The sequence below is a fragment of the Ambystoma mexicanum genome, chromosome 11, assembly GCF_040938575.1.
Source record: "Ambystoma mexicanum isolate Mex_15411 chromosome 11, UKY_AmexF1_1, whole genome shotgun sequence".
NCBI classification, from domain to species: domain Eukaryota; kingdom Metazoa; phylum Chordata; class Amphibia; order Caudata; family Ambystomatidae; genus Ambystoma; species Ambystoma mexicanum.
In genome coordinates this window covers 1,396,960,464-1,396,972,577 of record NC_090934.1, presented here as the reverse complement: position 1 = coordinate 1,396,972,577, position 12,114 = coordinate 1,396,960,464, and positions in this window count along the sequence as shown.

Genomic DNA, 12,114 nt, shown 5'->3' with positions numbered 1-12,114 from the left:
AGGGGCATTAACCCGCATCCTAGACCACTGAAATTCCCAAACATATTTTTGGCACAGAATATGCATCCAACACCCCTGAAAGATCAGAAAATGTTGGCAGCCCAAAAAATGCCTTAAAATGCATCTTAGGCCTGCAAAAATGTAGAAAACCTTGGAGGACCAAAAAGGGCTTTACAGGCATCCTAGACCCCCTAAAGTCCAGGAAAAGGTTGGTGGCCCAAAAACAGTGTCAGCGAGCTCTGATTGTCCCAAAAACATTTGTAGCCTGAAAGGGGCATTAACCCGCATCCTAGACCACTGAAATTCCCAAACATATTTTTGGCACAGAATATGCATCCAACACCCCTGAAAGATCAGAAAATGTTGGCAGCCCAAAAAATGCCTTAAAATGCATCTTAGGCCTGCAAAAATGTAGAAAACTTTGGAGGGCTAAAAAAGGGCTTTACAGGCATCCTAGACCCCCTAAAGTCCAGGAAAAGGTTGGTGGCCAAATACCTGTGTCAGTGAGCTCTGATTGTCCCAAAAACATTTGCAGCCTGAAAGGGGCATTAACCCGTATCCTAGACCACTGAAATTCCCAAACATATTTTTGCCACAGAATATGCATCCAACACCCCTGAAAGTTCCGGAAATGTTGGCAGCCCAAAAAAGGCATTAGAATGCATCTTAGGCCTGCAAAAATGTAGAAAACTCTCGAGGCCCAAAAAAGGGCTTTACAGGCATCCTAGACCCCCTAAAGTCCAGAAAATGTTGGTGGCCAAAAAACTGTGTCAGTGAGCTCTGATTGTCCCAAAAACAGTTGCAGCCTGTAAGGGGCATTAACCCGCATTCTAGACCACTGAAATTCCCAAAAACATTTTTGTCAGAAAATATGCATCCAACACCCCTGAAAGTTCAGGAAATGTTGGCAGCCCAAAAAAGGCCTTAAAATGCAAATTAGGCCTGCAAAATTGTATAAAACTTTGGAGTGCTATAAAAGGGCTTTACAGGCATCCTAGACCCCCTAAAGTCCAGGAAAAGGTTGGCGGCCCAAAAACAGTGTCAGAGAGCTCTGATTGTCCCAAAAACATTTGTAGCCTGAAAGGGGCATTAACCCGCATCCTAGACCACTGAAATTCCCAAAAATATTTTTGGCACGAAATATGCATCCAACACCCCTGAAAGTTCAGGAAATGTTGCAGCCCAAAAAAGGCATTCAAATGCATCTTAGGCCTGCAAAAATATAGAAAACTTTGGAGGCCCAAAAAAAGGGTTTACAAGCATCCTAGACCCCCTAAAGTCCAAAAAATGTTGGTGGCCCAAAAACAGTGTCAGAGAGCTCTGAATGTCCCAAAAACATTTGCAGCCTGAAAGGGGCATTAACCCGCATCCTAGACCACTGAAATTCCCAAACATATTTTTGGCACAGAATATGCATCCAACACCCCTGAAAGATCAGAAAATGTTGGCAGCCCAAAAAATGCCTTACAATGCATCTTAGGGCTGCAAAAATTTAGAAAACTTTGGAGGGCTAAAAAAGGGCTTTACAGGCATCCTAGACCCCCTAAAGTCCAGGAAAAGGTTGGTGGCCCAAAAACAGTGTCAGCGAGCTCTGATTGTCCCAAAAACATTTGAAGCCTGAAAGGGGCATTAACCCGCATCCTAGACCACAGAAATTCCCAAAAATATTTTTGGCACGAAATATGCATCCAACACCCCTGAAAGTTCAGGAAATGTTGCAGCCCAAAAAAGGCATTAAAATGCATCTTAGGCCTGCAAAAATGTAGAAAACTTTGGAGGCCCAAAAAAGGGATTTACAGGCATCCTAGACCCCCTAAAGTCCAGGAAATGTTGGTGGCCCTAAAACAGTGTCAGAGAGCTCTGAATGTCCCAAAAACATTTGTAGCCTGAAAGGGGAATTAACCCGCATTCGAGACCACTGAAATTCCCAAAAACATTTTTGGCACGAAATATGCATCCAACACCCCTTAAAGTTCAGGAAATGTTGCAGCCCAAAAAAGGCATTAAAATGCAACTTAGGCCTACAAAAATGTAGAAAAAGTTGGAGGCCCAAAAAAGGAGTTTACAGGCATCCTAGACCCCCTAAAGTCCAGAAAATGTTGGTGGCCAAATACCTGTGTCATTGAGCTCTGATTGTCCCAAAAACAGTTGCAGCCTGTAAAGGGAATTAACCCGCATTCGAGACCACTGAAATTCCCAAAAACATTTTTGTCACAAAATATGCATCCAACACCCCTGAAAGTTCCGGAAATGTTGGCAGCCCAAAAAAGGCCTTAAAATGCAACTTAGGCCTGCAAAAATGAATAAAACTTTGGAGGGCTATAATAGGGCTTTACAGGCATCCTAGACCCCCTAAAGTCCAGGAAAAGGTTGGTGGCCCAAAAACAGTGTCAGAGACCTCTGATTGTCCCAAAACCATTTGTAGCCTGAAAGGGGCATTAACCCGCATCCTAGACCACTGAAATTCCCAAACATATTTTTGGCACGAAATATGCATCCAACACCCCTGAAAGTTCAGGAAATGTTGCAGCCCAAAAAATGCCTTACAATGCATCTTAGGCCTGCAAAAATGTAGAAAAAGTTGGAGGCCCAAAAAAGGAGTTTACAGGCATCCTAGACCCCCCAAAGTCCAGGAAATGTTGGTGGCCAAATACCTGTGTCAGTGAGCTCTGATTGTCCCAAAAACAGTTGCAGCCTGTAAGGGGCATTAACCCGCATTCTAGACCACTGAAATTCCCAAAAATATTTTTCTCACAAAATATGCATCCAACACCCCTGAAAGTTCCGGAAATGTTGGCAGCCCAAAAAAGGCATTAAAATGCATCTTAAGCCTGCAAAAATGTAGAAAACTTTGGAGGACCATAAAAGGGCTTTACAGGCATCCTAGACCCCCTAAAGTCCAGCAAAAGGTTGGTGGCCCAAAAACAGTGTCAGAGAGCTCTGATTGTCCCAAAAACATTTGTAGCCTGAAAGGGGCATTAACCCGCATCCTAGACCACTGAAATTCCCAAACATATTTTTTGCACGAAATATGCATCCAACACCCCTGAAAGTTCAGGAAATGTTGCAGCCCAAAAAAGGCATTAAAATGCATCTTAGGCCTGCAAAAATGTAGAAAACTTTGGAGGCCCAAAAAAGGGGTTTACAGGCATCCTAAACCCCCTAAAGTCCAGGAAAAGGTTGGTGGCCCAAAAACAGTGTCAGTGAGCTCTGATTGTCCCAAAAACATTTGTAGCCTGAAAGGGGCATTAACCCGCATCCCAGACCACTGAAATTCCCAAAAATATTTTTGTCACAAAATATGCATCCAACACCCCTGAAAGTTCCGGAAATGTTGGCAGCCCAAAAAAGGCCTTAAAATGCAACTTAGGCCTGCAAAAATGTATGAAGATTTGGAGGCCCAAAAAATGGGTTTACAAGCATCCTAGACCCCCTAAAGTCCAAAAAATGTTGGTGGCCCAAAAACAGTGTCAGAGAGCTCTGAATGTCCCAAAAACATTTGCAGCCTGAAAGGGGCATTAACCCGCATCCTAGACCACTGAAATTCCCAAAAATATTTTTGGCACGAAATATGTATCCAACACCCCTTAAAGTTCAGGAAATGTTGCAGCCCAAAAAAGGCATTAAAATGCATCTTAGGCCTGCAAAAATGTAGAAAACTTTGGAGGCCCAAAAAAGGGGTTTACAGGCATCCTAGACCCCCTAAAGTCCAGGAAAAGGTTGGTGGCCCAAAACAGTGTCAGTGAGCTCTGATTGTCCCAAAAACAGTTGCAGCCTGTAAAGGGAATAAACCCGCATTCGAGACCACTGAAATTCCCAAAAACATTTTTGTCACAAAATATGCATCCAACACCCCTGAAAGTTCCGGAAATGTTGGCAGCCCAAAAAAGGCCTTAAAATGCAACTTATGCCTGCAAAAATGTATAAAACTTTGGAGGGCTATAAAAGGGGTTTACAGGCATCCTAGACCCCCTAAAGTCCAGGAAAAGGTTGGTGGCCCAAAAACAGTGTCAGAGAGCTCTGATTGTCCCAAAACCATTTGTAGCCTGAAAGGGGCATTAACCCGCATCCTAGACCACTGAAATTCCCAAAAATATTTTTGGCACGAAATATGCATCCAACACCCCTTAAAGTTCAGGAAATGTTGCAGCCCAAAAAAGGCATTAAAATGCAACTTAGGCCTACAAAAATGTAGAAAAAGTTGGAGGCCCAAAAAAGGAGTTTACAGGCATCCTAGACCCTCTAAAGTCCAGGAAATGTTGGTGGCCAAATACCTGTGTCAGTGAGCTCTGATTGTCCCAAAAACAGTTGCAGCCTGTAAGGGGCATTAACCCGCATTCTAGACCACTGAAATTCCCAAAAATATTTTTCTCACAAAATATGCATCCAAAACCCCTGAAAGTTCCGGAAATGTTGGCAGCCCAAAAAAGGCATTAAAATGCATCTTAAGCCTGCAAAAATGTAGAAAACTTTGGAGGACCATAAAAGGGCTTTACAGGCATCCTAGACCCCCTAAAGTCCAGCAAAAGGTTGGTGGCCCAAAAACAGTGTCAGAGAGCTCTGATTGTCCCAAAAACATTTGTAGCCTGAAAGGGGCATTAACCCGCATCCTAGACCACTGAAAGTCCCAAACATATTTTTTGCACGAAATATGCATCCAACACCCCTGAAAGTTCAGGAAATGTTGCAGCCCAAAAAAGGCATTAAAATGCATCTTAGGCCTGCAAAAATGTAGAAAACTTTGGAGGCCCAAAAAAGGGGTTTACAGGCATCCTAGACCCCCTAAATTCCAGAAAATGTTGGTGGCCAAAAAACTGTGTCAGTGAGCTCTGATTGTCCCAAAAACATTTGTAGCCTGAAAGGGGCATTAACCCGCATCCCAGACCACTGAAATTCCCAAAAATATTTTTGGCACAAAACATGCATCCAACACCCCTGAAAGTTCCGGAAATGTTGCAGCCCAAAAAAGGCAATCAAATGCATCTTAGGCCTGCAAAAATGTAGAAAACTTTGGAGGCCCAAAAAAGGGGTTTACAGGCATCCTAGACCCCCTAAAGTCCAGGAAAAGGTTGGCGGCCCAAAAACAGTGTCAGAGAGCTCTGATTGTCCCAAAAACATTTGTAGCCTGAAAGGGGCATTAACCCGCATCCTAGACCACTGAAATTCCCAAAAATATTTTTGGCACGAAATATGCATCCAACACCCCTGAAAGTTCAGGAAATGTTGCAGCCCAAAAAAGGCATTCAAATGCATCTTAGGCCTGCAAAAATATAGAAAACTTTGGAGGCCCAAAAAAAGGGTTTACAAGCATCCTAGACCCCCTAAAGTCCAAAAAATGTTGGTGGCCCAAAAACAGTGTCAGAGAGCTCTGAATGTCCCAAAAACATTTGCAGCCTGAAAGGGGCATTAACCCGCATCCTAGACCACTGAAATTCCCAAACATATTTTTGGCACAGAATATGCATCCAACACCCCTGAAAGATCAGAAAATGTTGGCAGCCCAAAAAATGCCTTACAATGCATCTTAGGGCTGCAAAAATTTAGAAAACTTTGGAGGGCTAAAAAAGGGCTTTACAGGCATCCTAGACCCCCTAAAGTCCAGGAAAAGGTTGGTGGCCCAAAAACAGTGTCAGCGAGCTCTGATTGTCCCAAAAACATTTGAAGCCTGAAAGGGGCATTAACCCGCATCCTAGACCACAGAAATTCCCAAAAATATTTTTGGCACGAAATATGCATCCAACACCCCTGAAAGTTCAGGAAATGTTGCAGCCCAAAAAAGGCATTAAAATGCATCTTAGGCCTGCAAAAATGTAGAAAACTTTGGAGGCCCAAAAAAGGGATTTACAGGCATCCTAGACCCCCTAAAGTCCAGGAAATGTTGGTGGCCCTAAAACAGTGTCAGAGAGCTCTGAATGTCCCAAAAACATTTGTAGCCTGAAAGGGGAATTAACCCGCATTCGAGACCACTGAAATTCCCAAAAACATTTTTGTCACAAAATATGCATCCAACACCCCTGAAAGTTCAGGAAATGTTGGCAGCCCAAAAAAGGCCTTAAAATGCAACTTAGGCCTACAAAAATGTATAAAACTATGGAGGCCCAAAAAAGGGGTTTACAGGCATCCTAGACCCCCTAAAGTCCAGAAAATGTTGGTGGCCAAATACCTGTGTCATTGAGCTCTGATTGTCCCAAAAACAGTTGCAGCCTGTAAAGGGAATTAACCCGCATTCGAGACCACTGAAATTCCCAAAAACATTTTTGTCACAAAATATGCATCCAACACCCCTGAAAGTTCCGGAAATGTTGGCAGCCCAAAAAAGGCATTAGAATGCATCTTAGGCCTGCAAAAATGTAAAAAACTTTGGAGGCCCAAAAAAGGGCTTTACAGGCATCCTGGACCCCCTAAAGTCCAGAAAATGTTGGTGGCCAAAAAACTGTGTCAGTGAGCTCTGATTGTCCCAAAAACAGTTGCAGCCTGTAAGGGGCATTAACCCGCATTCTAGAACACTGAAATTCCCAAAAACATTTTTGTCAGAAAATATGCATCCAACACCCCTGAAAGTTCAGGAAATGTTGGCAGCCCATAAAAGGCCTTAAAATGCAACTTAGGCCTGCAAAAATGAATAAAACTTTGGAGGGCTATAATAGGGCTTTACAGGCATCCTAGACCCCCTAAAGTCCAGGAAAAGGTTGGTGGCCCAAAAACAGTGTCAGAGACCTCTGATTGTCCCAAAACCATTTGTAGCCTGAAAGGGGCATTAACCCGCATCCTAGACCACTGAAATTCCCAAACATATTTTTGGCACGAAATATGCATCCAACACCCCTGAAAGTTCAGGAAATGTTGCAGCCCAAAAAATGCCTTACAATGCATCTTAGGCCTGCAAAAATGTAGAAAAAGTTGGAGGCCCAAAAAAGGAGTTTACAGGCATCCTAGACCCCCCAAAGTCCAGGAAATGTTGGTGGCCAAATACCTGTGTCAGTGAGCTCTGATTGTCCCAAAAACAGTTGCAGCCTGTAAGGGGCATTAACCCGCATTCTAGACCACTGAAATTCCCAAAAATATTTTTCTCACAAAATATGCATCCAACACCCCTGAAAGTTCCGGAAATGTTGGCAGCCCAAAAAAGGCATTAAAATGCATCTTAAGCCTGCAAAAATGTAGAAAACTTTGGAGGACCATAAAAGGGCTTTACAGGCATCCTAGACCCCCTAAAGTCCAGCAAAAGGTTGGTGGCCCAAAAACAGTGTCAGAGAGCTCTGATTGTCCCAAAAACATTTGTAGCCTGAAAGGGGCATTAACCCGCATCCTAGACCACTGAAATTCCCAAACATATTTTTTGCACGAAATATGCATCCAACACCCCTGAAAGTTCAGGAAATGTTGCAGCCCAAAAAAGGCATTAAAATGCATCTTAGGCCTGCAAAAATGTAGAAAACTTTGGAGGCCCAAAAAAGGGGTTTACAGGCATCCTAAACCCCCTAAAGTCCAGGAAAAGGTTGGTGGCCCAAAAACAGTGTCAGTGAGCTCTGATTGTCCCAAAAACATTTGTAGCCTGAAAGGGGCATTAACCCGCATCCCAGACCACTGAAATTCCCAAAAATATTTTTGTCACAAAATATGCATCCAACACCCCTGAAAGTTCCGGAAATGTTGGCAGCCCAAAAAAGGCCTTAAAATGCAACTTAGGCCTGCAAAAATGTATGAAGATTTGGAGGCCCAAAAAATGGGTTTACAAGCATCCTAGACCCCCTAAAGTCCAAAAAATGTTGGTGGCCCAAAAACAGTGTCAGAGAGCTCTGAATGTCCCAAAAACATTTGCAGCCTGAAAGGGGCATTAACCCGCATCCTAGACCACTGAAATTCCCAAAAATATTTTTGGCACGAAATATGTATCCAACACCCCTTAAAGTTCAGGAAATGTTGCAGCCCAAAAAAGGCATTAAAATGCATCTTAGGCCTGCAAAAATGTAGAAAACTTTGGAGGCCCAAAAAAGGGGTTTACAGGCATCCTAGACCCCCTAAAGTCCAGGAAAAGGTTGGTGGCCCAAAACAGTGTCAGTGAGCTCTGATTGTCCCAAAAACAGTTGCAGCCTGTAAAGGGAATAAACCCGCATTCGAGACCACTGAAATTCCCAAAAACATTTTTGTCACAAAATATGCATCCAACACCCCTGAAAGTTCCGGAAATGTTGGCAGCCCAAAAAAGGCCTTAAAATGCAACTTATGCCTGCAAAAATGTATAAAACTTTGGAGGGCTATAAAAGGGGTTTACAGGCATCCTAGACCCCCTAAAGTCCAGGAAAAGGTTGGTGGCCCAAAAACAGTGTCAGAGAGCTCTGATTGTCCCAAAACCATTTGTAGCCTGAAAGGGGCATTAACCCGCATCCTAGACCACTGAAATTCCCAAAAATATTTTTGGCACGAAATATGCATCCAACACCCCTGAAAGTTCAGGAAATGTTGCAGCCCAAAAAAGGCATTAAAATGCATCTTAGGCCTGCAAAAATGTAGAAAACGTTGGAGGCCCAAAAAAGGGCTTTACAGGCATCCTAGACCCCCTAAAGTCCAGAAAATGTTGGTGGCCAAAAAACTGTCAGTGAGCTCTGATTGTCCCAAAAACAGTTGCAGCCTGTAAGGGGTATTAACCCACATTCTAGACCACTGAAATTCGCAAAAACATTTTTGTCACAAAATATGCATCCAACACCCCTGAAAGTTCCGGAAATGTTGGCAGCCCAAAAAAGGCCTTAAAATGCAACTTAGGCCTGCAAAAATTTATGAAGATTTGGAGGGCTAAAAAAGGGCTTTACAGGCATCCTAGAACCCCTAAAGTCCAGGAAAAGGTTGGTGGCCCAAAAACAGTGCCAGAGAGCTCTGAATGTCCCAAAAACATTTGCAGTCTGAAAGGTTAACCCGCATCCTAGACCACTGAAATTCCCAAAAATATTTTTGGCACGAAATATGCATCCAACACCCCTGAAAGTTCAGGAAATGTTGCAGCCCAAAAAGGCATTGAAATGCATTTTAGGCCTTTAAAAATGTAGAAAACTTTGGCGGCCCAAAAAAGGGCTTTACAGTCATCCTAGACCCCCTAAAGTCCAAAAAATGTTGGTGGCCCAAAAACAGTGTCAGAGAGCTCTGAATGTCCCAAAAACATTTGCAGCCTGAAAGGGGCATTAACCCGCATCCTAGACCACTGAAATTCCCAAACATATTTTTGGCACAGAATATGCATCCAACACCCCTGAAAGATCAGAAAATGTTGGCAGCCCAAAAAATGCCTTAAAATGCATCTTAGGCCTGCAAAAATTTAGAAAACTTTGGAGGGCTAAAAAAGGGCTTTACAGGCATCCTAGACCCCCTAAAGTCCAGGAAAAGGTTGGTGGCCCAAAAACAGTGTCAGCGAGCTCTGATTGTCCCAAAAACATTTGAAGCCTGAAAGGGGCATTAACCCGCATCCTAGACCACTGAAATTCCCAAAAATATTTTTGGCACGAAATATGCATCCAACACCCCTTAAAGTTCAGGAAATGTTGCAGCCCAAAAAAGGCATTAAAATGCAACTTAGGCCTACAAAAATGTAGAAAAAGTTGGAGGCCCAAAAAAGGAGTTTACAGGCATCCTAGACCCCCTAAAGTCCAGGAAATGTTGGTGGCCAAATACCTGTGTCAGTGAGCTCTGATTGTCCCAAAAACAGTTGCAGCCTGTAAGGGGCATTAACCCGCATTCTAGACCACTGAAATTCCCAAAAATATTTTTCTCACAAAATATGCATCCAAAACCCCTGAAAGTTCCGGAAATGTTGGCAGCCCAAAAAAGGCATTAAAATGCATCTTAAGCCTGCAAAAATGTAGAAAACTTTGGAGGACCATAAAAGGGCTTTACAGGCATCCTAGACCCCCTAAAGTCCAGCAAAAGGTTGGTGGCCCAAAAACAGTGTCAGAGAGCTCTGATTGTCCCAAAAACATTTGTAGCCTGAAAGGGGCATTAACCCGCATCCTAGACCACTGAAAGTCCCAAACATATTTTTTGCACGAAATATGCATCCAACACCCCTGAAAGTTCAGGAAATGTTGCAGCCCAAAAAAGGCATTAAAATGCATCTTAGGCCTGCAAAAATGTAGAAAACTTTGGAGGCCCAAAAAAGGGGTTTACAGGCATCCTAGACCCCCTAAATTCCAGAAAATGTTGGTGGCCAAAAAACTGTGTCAGTGAGCTCTGATTGTCCCAAAAACATTTGTAGCCTGAAAGGGGCATTAACCCGCATCCCAGGCCACTGAAATTCCCAAAAATATTTTTGGCACAAAACATGCATCCAACACCCCTGAAAGTTCCGGAAATGTTGCAGCCCAAAAAAGGCATTAAAATGCATCTTAGGCCTGCAAAAATGTAGAAAACTTTGGAGGCCCAAAAAAGGGGTTTACAGGCATCCTAGACCCCCTAAAGTCCAGGAAAAGGTTGGTGGCCCAAAAACAGTGTCAGTGAGCTCTGATTGTCCCAAAAACAGTTGCAGCCTGTAAAGGGAATTAACCCGCATTCGAGACCACTGAAATTCCCAAAAACATTTTTGTCACAAAATATGCATCCAACACCCCTGAAAGTTCCGGAAATGTTGGCAGCCCAAAAAAGGCCTTAAAATGCAACTTAGGCCTGCAAAAATGTATAAAACTTTGTAGGGCTATAAAAGGGGTTTACAGGCATCCTAGACCCCCTAAAGTCCAGGAAAAGGTTGGTGGCCCAAAAACAGTGTCAGAGAGCTCTGATTGTCCCAAAACCATTAGTAGCCTGAAAGGGGCATTAACCCGCATCCTAGACCACTGAAATTCCCAAAAATATTTTTGGCACGAAATATGCATCCAACACCCCTGAAAGTTCAGGAAATGTTGCAGCCCAAAAAAGGCATTAAAATGCATCTTAGGCCTGCAAAAATGTAGAAAACGTTGGAGGCCCAAAAAAGAGCTTTACAGGCATCCTAGACCCCCTAAAGTCCAGAAAATGTTGGTGGCCAAAAAACTGTCAGTGAGCTCTGATTGTCCCAAAAACAGTTGCAGCCTGTAAGGGGTATTAACCCACATTCTAGACCACTGAAATTCCCAAAAACATTTTTGTCACAAAATATGCATCCAACACCCCTGAAAGTTCCGGAAATGTTGGCAGCCCAAAAAAGGCCTTAAAATGCAACTTAGGCCTGCAAAAATGTATGAAGATTTGGAGGCCCAAAAAAGGGGTTTACAAGCATCCTAGACCCCCTAAAGTCCAAAAAATGTTGGTGGCCCAAAAACAGTGTCAGAGAGCTCTGAATGTCCCAAAAACATTTGCAGCCTGAAAGGGGCATTAACCCGCATCCTAGACCACTGAAATTCCCAAAAATATTTTTGGCACGAAATATGTATCCAACACCCCTTAAAGTTCAGGAAATGTTGCAGCCCAAAAAAGGCATTAAATGCATCTTAGGCCTGCAAAAATGTAGAAAAATTTGGAGGCCCAAAAAAGGGATTTACAGGCATCCTAGACCCCCTAAAGTCCAGGAAATGTTGGTGGCCCTAAAACAGTGTCAGAGAGCTCTGAATGTCCCAAAAACATTTGCAGCCTGAAAGGGGAATTAACCCGCATTCGAGACTACTGAAATTCCCAAAAACATTTTTGTCACAAAATATGCATCCAACACCCCTGAAAGTTCAGGAAATGTTGGCAGCCCAAAAAAGGCATTAAAATGCATCTTAGGCCTGCAAAAATGTAGAAAACTTTGGAGGCCCAACAAAGGGATTTACAGGCATCCTAGACCCCCTAAAGTCCAGGAAATGTTGGTGGCCCTAAAACAGTGTCAGAGAGCTCTGAATGTCCCAAAAACATTTGCAGCATGAAAGGGGAATTAACCCGCATTCGAGACTACTGAAATTCCCAAAAACATTTTTGTCACAAAATATGCATCCAACACCCCTGAAAGTTCAGGAAATGTTGGCAGCCCAAAAAAGGCCTTAAAATGCAACTTAGGCCTGCAAAAATGTATAAAAATATGGAGGCCCAAAAAAGGGGTTTACAGGCATCCTAGACCCCCTAAAGTCCAGAAAATGTTGGTGGCCAAATACCTGTGTCATTGAGCTCTGATTG